This window comes from Cyanistes caeruleus, unplaced genomic scaffold (assembly GCF_971803275.1).
Source record: "Cyanistes caeruleus unplaced genomic scaffold, bCyaCae1.hap1.1 HAP1_SCAFFOLD_65, whole genome shotgun sequence".
Classification (NCBI taxonomy): domain Eukaryota; kingdom Metazoa; phylum Chordata; class Aves; order Passeriformes; family Paridae; genus Cyanistes; species Cyanistes caeruleus.
The window spans coordinates 2232965-2244493 of NW_028255884.1; positions in this window are offsets into that span (position 1 = coordinate 2232965).

Sequence of the window (11529 nt, forward strand, 5' to 3'; positions counted from 1 at the left end):
GTCAGGGGAGGGGAATTCAGAGCCCTTTTCTCCCCCATGGGCTGAGGGTCTGCATTTTCAATGGCCCTGCAGCTGCCAAAGGGGCCTTTTTCACCCAGCTGAGAACAGGTCTGCTGATAGCCTGTCCTAAACCTGATTTTTCCTGCAAATGTGCCAATGAAGCCTGATTTTTTGTAGCCCCAGGTTTTGTGTGCATGCAGGTGTCTCAACTGAAGGGTGGAACAGCTCTGCCAGGTATGAGTTCTCTTTCTCCTGGTGGTTTTTTTGTTGGTTTATTTTTTAAATTATCTCCCCCTGTGAGCTGTGTGCAGAGCTCTGTAACTGTGTGTGACACTTGTCTGTGGCACTGTGGGGGTGGCCAAGGGCACCTTCCCCGAGCTGTGTGCAGAGGAATCCACAGCAGCCCAGGCCGGGGGTGCTCAGTGGCCGCTCAGTTCCGCTGACTGGACGCGGCTCTGGCCGCTTCCCTTGGAGCGTCTCCAGGGAGGGAACGCTGGGGCTGCTGGCCCGGCTGTGCTGTCACTGCCAGGGGAACGCTGGGGCTGCTGGCCCGGCTGTGCTGTCACTGCCAGGGGAACGCTGGGGCTGCTGGCCCGGCTGTGCTGTCACTGCCAGGGGAACGCTGGGGCTGCTGGCCCGGCTGTGCTGTCACTGCCAGGGGAACGCTGGGGCTGCTGGCCCGGCTGTGCTGGCACTGCCAGGGGAACGCTGGGGCTGCCCCGCTCCTGCCCCACCCCATCAGCTCTGCCAGCGCCTCCAGGGGACACAAAGGCTGAGCCCAAGGGTGAGAGTTGCACAAGGGGCTGAGCTGGCATCTGGGACCCATTGGGATCATGGAGTGCAGCCCCCGGCCCTGCACAGACACCCCAACAATCGCAGCCTGTGCAGCCCTGGCAGCGCTGGCCAAAGGCTCCTGGAGCTGCGGCAGCCTCGGGGCCGTGCCCATTCCCTGGGGAGCCTGGGCACTGCCCCAGCCCCCTGTGCGGGAAGAAGCTTTTGCTCATCTCCAGCCCAGCCCTGCCCTGGCCCAGCTCCAGCCGTTCCCTCGGCTCCTGTCCCTGCTCACCTGGGCAGAGATCAGAGCTTGCCCACAGAAGCTGTGGCTGCCCCTGGATCCCTGTAAGTGTCCAAGGCCAGGTTGGACGGGGCTTGGAGCAGCCTGGGATAGTGGAAGGTGTCCCTGCCATGGCAGGGGGTGGAACGAGATGAACTTTAAGGTTTCTTCCAAGCCAAGGCATTCTGTGATTCTGTGATTTTGGGGGAGATGCTGAAGCTCTGGCTCAGCTTTATCTCAGCAAATGTCTGGAGCCAGCAGCAGCCATGGGTGGGATCATCTCCTCCTCCCTCTCGCTGTGGCTGTAACTCACCCAAGGGCAGTGTCATAAATGAAATTGAAATTTGGACAGCTAGGGCTATTGGGTTAACAGCAGTTTAATATCAAGAAAAAAAATTATACAATTTAGTGAATTGAATACAAGAAAACAATTTAATAAAAGAATACAATTTAGTGGATTGAATAGCAATTTGATATAGAAGGAATACAATTTAGGAAAAGAGTACAATTTATTGAATATATTCATATATTTATATACATATGTATATATATGTATGAATAAATATATGAATATAGCTTGCCAGTAATTATGATTAAAGCATAAGCAAAACTGACTGGGGTACGGAGAGGGCTTCTCAACCCTTTTACATATGAAATAAAGCAATTCAAACTAAACTTATATACTCTATACTTATTCATTCATGTTTCCCCTAAGTCTCATCTTATTTCTGATTCTTTACTTTTACATCACAATTCTTCATGGTGCATGCTTCACTTGTTGCTAGGGGGTCTTCAGTCTTCTTTTGGTGGTCTTTTGATGAAAGCTTACACTTATCGTCATGGTTCTCTGGGTAACCTTACAGGCTGTGTGTAGGAGACGCTTTCTGGGGACGGTCAGAGACACGGCAAAGACCTCTATAATCGAGTTAAGTGTTAGAAGTTTATTTCAGGGCGTGGGGTAGAGAGGTAGAGAGAGAGAGCAAGAGAGGGCAAGAGAGAGGGCAAGAGAGACGGAAAAAAAGAGAGAGCGCAAGAGAGAAAAGAGACCGAGCTCTTCTATACCACTGCTTATATAACCTATACCTTTGAATATTCTATTCCTTAACTAACCAATCTTTCTAAGTATACTAATATAGTAACATTTGTGTACAACCTATAGAAATCGCTATTTTTGCATATTTTTAGTTATCTCAGGGTCCTTCAGACCTTTCCTTATAAGGCTGGGATGAGGGGTCTCAGCTTGGTTTTATTGCAGGAAAGAATGTGTTCTGGCATACCAGCCCGGTTGGTTTCTTTGAATTATTCAAACCGTGCTATCATTTGTATTTCTTCCTTAGCCTTTCTGGCTACAAAATCATATTTATAATTTCTTTCTAATTCTACCTTCCCAACATCTCCCCCGTTTTGTCTATGAATAACTAAGATATTAGATACGGTTCTACTCATTAGTTTCTGCATGCATTGGAGTATACAAGGTATAGCTATTAAAACTACAATTATCGCTATACAGATTAAAACAAAAAGATAAAAACAACATGCACTTGGGTAAACGACAGAACTCCATTTTTTTTTTCTTGAGCTGCTTCTGGTAGATCACTTTCTTCTTGAAGATTCTGCGTAGATCAGGCTTGGGCGTCTGCTTCTTGGCTCTTTTTTGCAGGGTCACTGGCTGGTGTGGAGGTTTCAGCAGACTTCGATGTGCAGTAGGGTTTCAGTGAGCTTTTGATCTCGTGCCTCTGCTTGAGCCGCGATTACTGCAGCTTGTGATGTTTGTGCTAAAAGAGCTTTTTCCAGCTTCTCCCCTAAGGTTCTCCCCAGTTCAGTTGCTTGAATTGCTGCTACATGTTGTGGACTTCCTATTTTGTTACAAGTGTCTATCATTTCTGGCACTGTTGGCTTTTCTTTTCCCAGGGCTTTGATCACCTTCTTACATTCGGCATTAGCATTATTTTCGATAATGTCCCGTATCATAATTGGACGGGCTATATCATCACCACACTGGCGTTCAGCAGCTTGAATTACACGATCCACAAATGTTGTGAATGGCTCAGAGGCTTCTTGGCTAATAAGGTTATAAGCTTTTTCAAAAGTTCCAGCAGGCTGAATTTGTAAGAAGGCTCGCCGTGCCATTTTTTTGATGTCATCTAATGCTACCCTGGGCAGGTTTATTTGATTTTCATTTCGGTCATCTGGAGGTTCACCTGTGAGCTTTGACAGGGTGAGAGCACGCAAATCTGGATCATTACTACGTCTATAATTGTCTAATACATTTCTGAGTAGTCTCTTCTATTTCAATTCCCATAGCATAAATTGCGAATCTGTAAGGGTGATGCTAGCAAGATTTTTGCAGTCATTGGGCGTGAGAGTATGCTCTTCTAGTGTACTTTTTAGTAGTTGTTTAAAATATGGAGAGCAAATGCCACTGTCCTTTATCGCTTTTCGCAGTTCTTTTATCTCCTGGGGTGGAATAGCTGTCCATGTTCTTGGACCGCCCGCCTGCTGACTAAATAACACCGGCATTGCTAGGGGGTTTATGTTTTCTTCTTTGCAAATTTGTCTTTTGACTTCCAGCCAGTTTGTAAGTTGGCTATCATCATAACATTCTTGGGAATTTATGTGTAGTGGAGCTTCGGATTTTACAATCTCACTTTGAAGTGGTAAAGTCAGGGGATTAGCTGTTGCATGCATAGAATAGTTCACTGTCTCTCCTGTATTTATTAATGCAGATACTGTGTTAGAAATTCCCCCTTCCTTTTGTACCTTTTGTGTAGCCAGGTGTAGCGGCGGCCTTGTAGTTGTAGTGTCGGCTGACAGTAGCTGCGATAGGGGACGGTCAGGGGGCAGAACGGGATGCTGCACTTGCGGATAAGCCTCTGGGAGCTGCGGCACGGCCGAGGGCAGGGAAGCAGGTTTCGGCTGTTCGTGGTTATAATGCGCGGGGGCATCTGACAGCGAAGCGGCAGTTCTTGGTGATATTACAGCCGGGTCTGGTAGAGGATCGGGGGAATACACAGGACCAGACGCTGGCGGGAGTAGCGCGGTGTTTTGTGACCGTGTGGAAACCTGTGGCTGACACTGCGTTTGTGTAAGTTCCGGTCCAGGGTCGGTGGTGGCGGCCCTCGTGGCAGACAGAACCGGGACCTGCTGCGGCTCGGGACCGCGTGGCCAGAGAGAAACAGCAGAAGGAGCTGAGGGGGTCGGGGTGGACCGGGCAGCGGAGGCTGGAACGTCTGCAGGTCGCGGCAAAACGAGAGGCGGAGAAAAATGAAACAACGAGATCGAGGCAGCAGTGGTCTGTGTCGGCTCAGGGGCCGGGGTGTGACCCGCTGCTGCCGGCGGGGCTGACTCCGCGGTGACAGGAGGTAGTGGAAGAGTTAAGGAAGAGGCTGAAGTGTGATTTTGTAGCGCAGATAGAATATAGGCGGTAGCCGCGATGACGGCCGCAGGGTGCAGCGGGGGAGGAGCGGGAGATTCTCCGGTGGGGAGGAGGGGTGGTGGAGTTGAGGCGACAGCACCGACGGGGGGAGGAGCCATGATGACATCGCTGGGCGAAGGCGCAGGGGCGGAGTCAAGGGGCGGGGTCGCACCGGTGACGGGAGCGGGAGGGGCGGGGTGCACCGCGAGGGCAGAGCCGGGGGTGGGCAGCGCGGGGGTTGTGACAGCGGAGACGGGGTTTCTTGAGGGAGCGGGGAGCTCGCCGCTTGCCACACTGGGGGCGGGAACAGTATCGGGAGGGGGAGGGGGAGCAGGGGCGGGGGCCGCAGGGTCTGCCGAGGGGGATGGGGTCACCGGAACAGATTGCGAAATCACGGGGGCTGGGGGGGGGGGGGAAGGGACGCGCGAAACTGCGGATGCCGGAGTCGCTGAGTTTCGGGGGGCCGGAACGGGCCTGGCCACGTTTCGGGTCTCCGTGGCCAGGGACAAACGCGTAGTAGGGACCGGATCCGACGCGACAGCCACTGATGGTTGTTGCTTATTATGAAAGAGTTCTACGAGAGCTCTACACGCTGGTACCAGCTGCGCGGCTGTCATATCGCGGTGTGAGATATTATTAAAGAGTTTAATACCGACCGTGTCCCAAAAATCTCTAGTAAATACAGCTGAACGGTCAGCATTGGGGAAGTTAAGTAGAGTCCATTCTAAAAGATCTTTTAGCTCTTGTTTCGGTAAATTATTGGACTCAGAGCGTAATAAATGTTTTAGTCGCTTATAGAGGTCTCTGTCGTGAATAGAGTAAGATTGTCCCATGATTAAAACTTGTGCGCACTAACCTCAGTACCAGAGAAAACAGCGTATCCAATCCCAGCTTCTCGTGGGGACTGGCCAGGCTCCCCTGCTGCGGCTCCAGACGCTGCTTTTCGGGTTCCTTCACGAAGCTCCGCTTCTAGCTGTTGCTTTGCAACACTGCAGCGAGCTCAGAACCCCTTTCCAGCACAGCACCAAGCGGTGCCAGGCACCTCGCTGTGCTCCACTCCCGGGCTGAGCCTCCCAGAGCTCCAAAAGACACCGATCCTCAGTGTCTCTGGACTCAGGAACTCCCCTTGCAACTTTAAAGAGCTTCGGCCCAACTCGCTGCTAAGCAGCGTGGTCCTTGCTCACGGTACTGGGAAAGCAGGCACGACAGATAAGTGTTAGTTACCGTCCATGAGGGTCTCTTACAGCTGAAGAAAACGATCTGCTCCTGGCTGGCTCGCCAATCTGTAGGAGACGCTTTCTGGGGACGGTCAGAGACACGGCAAAGACCTCTATAATCGAGTTAAGTGTTAGAAGTTTATTTCAGGGCGTGGGGTAGAGAGGTAGAGAGAGAGAGCAAGAGAGAGCGAGAGAGCGAGAGCAAGAGAGAGAGAGCAAGGAGCAAGAGCCAGAAAAAAGAGCAAGCAAGAGAAAAAAAAAAGAGAGAGAGGGCAAGAGAGGGCAAGAGAGAGGGCAAGAGAGACGGAAAAAAAAGAGCAAGCAAGAGACAAAAAAAGAGAGTGAAAAGAGACCGAGCTCTTCTATACCACTACTTATATAACCTATACCTTTGAATATTCTATTCCTTAACTAACCAATCTTTCTAAGTATACTAATATAGTAACATTTGTGTACAACCTATAGAAATCACTATTTTTGCATATTTTTAGTTATCTCAGGGTCCTTCAGACCTTTCCTTATAAGGCTGGGATGAGGGGTCTCAGCTTGGTTTTATTGCAGGAAAGAATGTGTTCTGGCATACCAGCCCGGTTGGTTTCTTTGAATTATTCAAACCGTGCTATCATTTGTATTTCTTCCTTAGCCTTTCTGGCTACAAAGTCATATTTATAATTTCTTTCTAATTCTACCTTCCCAACAAGGAACTTCACAGAATGCAAAAACAGTCTACCAGAAGAGCCATACCGTCCATAATCGTCCATAATGTTAATATAATCATTCATAATGTTGATATCGTCCATAATACAACTTGTTGGGTGATGTAAGGTTTTTGTCCCAGTGTCTGGTCTCAGCTCCCACACCTCCATAAGCCCTTTTATTCCCCATGCCCGAGGCACTCCCAACCCAGCCTTCCTGCCAGGTACTCTCGAGTCCTCATTTCTTAGGCGGGGGTCTCGCTGGCTCTCAAGCCATCAGCCGGTGACTTACGAGGTGTCCATGGAGCCGGGTCCTGCTGTTCTCTTGCTTCACTGGATGCCACGCAATCTCTCACCATACGTTGCAGTCAGTAACCTCAGGATCTCGTCCAGGGAAGCAGCAGGATTCTGGGGACCAGCATCAAACACCAACTGAGACGGGCTCCCAGTTCACGAAACCATTTATTCAGCATGGGAACAAAGTCAGGTCCAGAACAGAGAGCTCCGAACAGAGGCACATCAGGGGTTTTTGAGGGACAGAACCCCCGAGGGTTTCCACCTTTGAGGGTGGAGTTCAGGGTCAGGGACCAGTAGAAGCACAGCAAGGGAGAACCCCCCAGGGACTCAAACCCAATCAGAACACCTGGGCCGCCCTTCTCAAGGGGTTTGGGGTGGGACAATGTAACTCTTTGTCTCCCTGAGGCTGCTGCCCCACCACTATAATATTTTTTCCCCTGATCTATCATGCTGAGCACCATGCAAGGCTGTAGAGAGGTCAAGACAGCCTCTGTTTTTAAAACTCTGCCCTGCAGCTATTCCTTACGGTGCTGTCAGCAGGGAAGACATTTTGTCTTTTAAAACCTTACCTCTGATAGTTTTTCCCATCTGAAAACTATCTGGGCCAGGGGCAGCACCCAGGGACCTGCCCTGCCTGGGGGAACTTATACCTGGATCTTATAACTAAGTATCAGAAACAAGGGCACACACTCTGTATTCCAGACTCCAACATTTTATTCTTATTCTCAATTTTCCATGTTTTAAGTACTACTACGTCTTCATCTACTTCAGCTTCTACCTCTTCTTCGTAATATTCCTATTCTAATTCTTTATCATTTCTTGGTTTCTGGAGGGTCTTCTGCAGGTTTTAGTGGGGGGGGGTTGGGTTTTTTTTCTTTCCTACTACTACTTCCTAAACACAACTTTCTTTTCTTTTGTTAGAATTGTGTGTGTTGCAGTCCAGCAGGCCGCCGTCGTGTCCTGGGAGCAACACCTCCTGTCTGTGTCCATTCCTCATGGCCAAAGTGCCCCAGGATCAGCATGGAGTCCTTTCCGGAGGAGAGGAAATGGCCTTGGAGTCCAGCAGGGAGGAGCTGGAGCCAGTGTCCCTGCAAAGGGCCAAGAGCCGTGTGGCTGTGGCCCTCGGGGACCCGGTGCAGGGGTGCCGCTGGCGGTGCCAGGCTGCCGCTGGGAGCCGATGACTTTCCAGGTGCCTTCCCGGCCGGACGATGGGCCGGGATGCGGCGCTGAGCCCCGGCAGCCAGGGTCCCCCTTTGGGTGCCGCTTTGGGCTGCCATGTGCCCTCGGGGAGCTGCCCCGGGGGTGCCGCAGAGCGGCCGGGGCCGACTTGGCCCGCAGGGCCAGCGCAGGCCGGGGCAGCCCGTGCGGTTCCCTCGGGGCGCCGGGCAGGCCGCGGGGCAGCCGCCATCTGCAACCCGGCGCTGCTGGCAGCGGGCGCTGATCCTGTGGCTGTGCCGCCAGGCAGGGGCAGCGGAACAGCCCCTGCAGTCCCTGCAGAGCCCGCAGTGCCTGCAGTGCCCATAGCGCCCGCCTCAAGAGCGAGCGGCCTTTCCTGTGGGGAAGCGGCTGCCCAGGAGAAGAGACATCTTCCACCGTGGCTTGGGCTGCCAGAGGGCCAGGCCCGGCACAGAGTTGCTCTTGTGGGCACAGCTCGGGCTCCTGGCACTCCACCCAAGCTTCTCGAGGGACAGGCAGCAGGATTCCCTCTCGGGCTAAATCTGCCAGTCTCTGCTGCCTGGCCTCTTCTCCTTCCTCGTGCAGCTCCAGGACGCTCACCTCATCCCAGTCATCGTCCTCCCGCTGCCAGGCCTTGAGCTGGCTGCACAGGATGTCGCAGTATTCCCTGCTGTCCTGAGCCAGCTCTCCATCACTGTCATCATCCCAGCTGGACCTGGAGGATTTTCTCTTTGCTTTGCCTCCAGTCACCTCCTGGCCATCCTGGCACAGCTCTTGCTTGCGGCAAGCTTCCCAGTCCAAGAGTGCCCGGCGGCTCGTGCCTTCTCCTGGGGACAGCCGCTGCTCAGGAGATTCTTCCCAATCTGAGAATTCCTGACAGTGATCGCTGTCCGCCTGCCACGGCTCCTGCTCCCTGCACTCGCCCCACTCGGAGACAACTGGGGAGGGCTCTTGCTCCCTGCCCTCATCCCAGTCCCAGAAATGCCAGTAGCTCAACCATGCTTGGACCAGCTCTTGCTCAAGGCCTTCATCCCACTCAGAGAGCTCCTGGCAGCTCTGGGCTTCTCCTGGGGACAGCTGTGGCTCAGTGCAGGCTTCCCCTGGAGTCCCTTGCTGGAACTTGTTCATTTCTCCTCGGCAGAGCTCTGTCTCTTCCTCAGCGCAGGACTCCACGGCTCCTCTCCTCCCTCTGCTTGCCCTCTCAGCCTCCTCCTGCTGCTCCCTCAAGGCCTGAGCTCTCTGTGAGCCGGGCCAGGGCCTGTGGGGCTGGGACTTGGGCTTCGCCTTCTCCTCCTCCGTGCCTGCAGTCCTATGGCGCACACAGGTACCTGGACACAGCCACTGTCCTGGGACTGACCCAGGCCCCACAAGCCCTTTATATACCCCCCAGCCGGGGCGGGGCTCTGCCATGTCACAATGGACTTTGGGCACCGCAAGGTCCCGCGTCACCACGGCCCCTGACGCACCGTGCCTGTGTCACAAAGGCCACCCCGCCACCCCGTGCCTGTGTCACAAAGGCCACCCCGGCACCCCGTGCCTGTGTCACAAAGGCCACCCCGGCACCCCTTCAACAGCCCAAGGCACCGGGAGCAGCCTGTAGCAGCCCAGGCCTTGGGGGATTGCAGCCCCTTCTTCTGAGCCGCTCCTTCAAATGATCAGGAGTGGCTGGGGCCAAGTGAAGGTGCAAAAGGAGACCGTGTGTGTCTTCGTTTGAAAGACAGGGGCCTGCTAAGGGAGGCAGGAGGCTCCTTTGCAATGGAAAATGTAAACCCCCCCACTCCCAATTATTATCCCTTTGAAAGGCACTCTCTAGCAAAGATAGGAGGACAGGAAGAACAGTTTGTGCTGCTTTTGCATGAATTGCTATTTGGTGAGCAGGGAAGAAGCCCCCCATGGAAATGATTTTACTGAGAGGAGCTGCTAAGCGAGAGCTGCCCCTGTGCCAAGCAAAATCCAAGAGCTGGCTAGCTGTGGGAACTGACTACCTATTAAAGCATTTAAAAAGCTGGATCCACCTCAGTGAGACTGACATTTTGCAGACAGGCAAGCCCGGGAAATCTCTCTCTTGCTTCCACCTTTGAGGAGGTACCCGGCTGCCGGTCGGGCCGGGCCCCGCTGCACTGCGGCCCTTGCAGTCGTGCTGACAGTGGCCACAACAATCCTTAAAGCTTCAGGGTCCCCTGACACCCAGGCAACCGAGGAGGAAATTAAAGGAGCGGGTTCGCTGGAGTCCCCAAAACCAACTGGAATAGGAAAATCAAGTAGGGATGAGGCCCATAAAGCCTGCGCAGCACAGGAGCAAAGTGCAAAGACCAGGCCTAGGGGCAGACACAACAATATCTAGGGGAGGTGTGAGGGCGCAGTCTGAGGGCATGGGTCCAGACACAGACTGGGGTTAGAAAGATGCAAAATACTGCCACGAATTGCAAACAATCGGGGGAGAGATACAGGAAGATTCTAGAAACATAACTTTCAGTGGGGTGACTTGATGAATGTATGAATTGCCATCAAGCCTTTGGCAAGTGCTTCCCAAGGCTTGAACTCAAAGCCTGCTGCTTCAGGGCTGAAGTCTTTCTGGCCCTGTGTCCCAGAAGGGCTGAATCGCACAGGCTCGGCCTGGCGGGGCCGGGCTGGCCCCGGCAGTGACCGGGTGGGGACGGGAGGCTGCGGGACCCCGGCTGAGGCTGGGCCGGACCACGGCTGCTCACACCTTGCCGAGCCTAAGCCGTGCCCTGCTGCCGGCCCCCGCTGAGCTGGAGTCCGCTGGGCTCCGGGAGGAGCTCCGGGTGGGTCCAGGCCAATAGGGGTAACATTTGGGAGGGGCGGCAGTCGCAAAGCCAATGGGGCTTCGAGTAGGGGATGAAAGCCAGGGAACCTGCTGGAACAAAGGGTTGGGTTTACATTGAATGACAGGGACCAGGGGCAGGCTAAAGGTGATGGACAAGGAAGGTTCAGGAAAAAGGGGAGGGGTTTACAAAAACTGACAGGAGGGCAAAACCATTACACAATCATAGGGGGATAACAACAGGAACAAACCATTCACTTAATAATCAGAACAAAATAAACACACTGCAACAAGCACTGACTGAGCCAACTCGTCCAACCCATCCATCTTCAAGCTATCCAGATTTTGAAAACTGAAAGTCAGGAGAAAAGAGAGGGAGAAAGATCCACAATCAGCCTTGGATCCAGCGCCATCGCAGCTGCTGTGAGCTCCAGGGCCGTGGCACATGTCAGTGTCACAACCATGTCACAGCCTCACCTGCTCTGCTCCCTCTCCCAGCTGGGGTTTTTGGGGTGCCAGGGGCTTGGCAGCCACTTTGGGGCTGGAGCAGAGGCTGCAGTGGCTGGGCTGGGGCAGTGACCGCCCCACACAGGCAGAACTTGCTCTGCCCCCAAACACACCCTGGAGATGTCTGGGGCCATTCATCATTTCTCTGCTCTCCAGCGCTGAGGCAACGCACTCTGGCTACAGCTCTGAGCTCGTGCCCATGGCAACCAGCCCTGGCAATGGGGCTCCATGGAGCTGCTCTCAGGAACACCCCAAGAGCTGGGGAGTGCCCCAAAACCTCCTTAGAAATGTGAGATACCTTAAAATCTCGTTGGGAATATCCAAATATCCAAAACTCACTAACGGGTTTCCCCTCCCTTCATCATCCCCAAACTTTGTCTGTC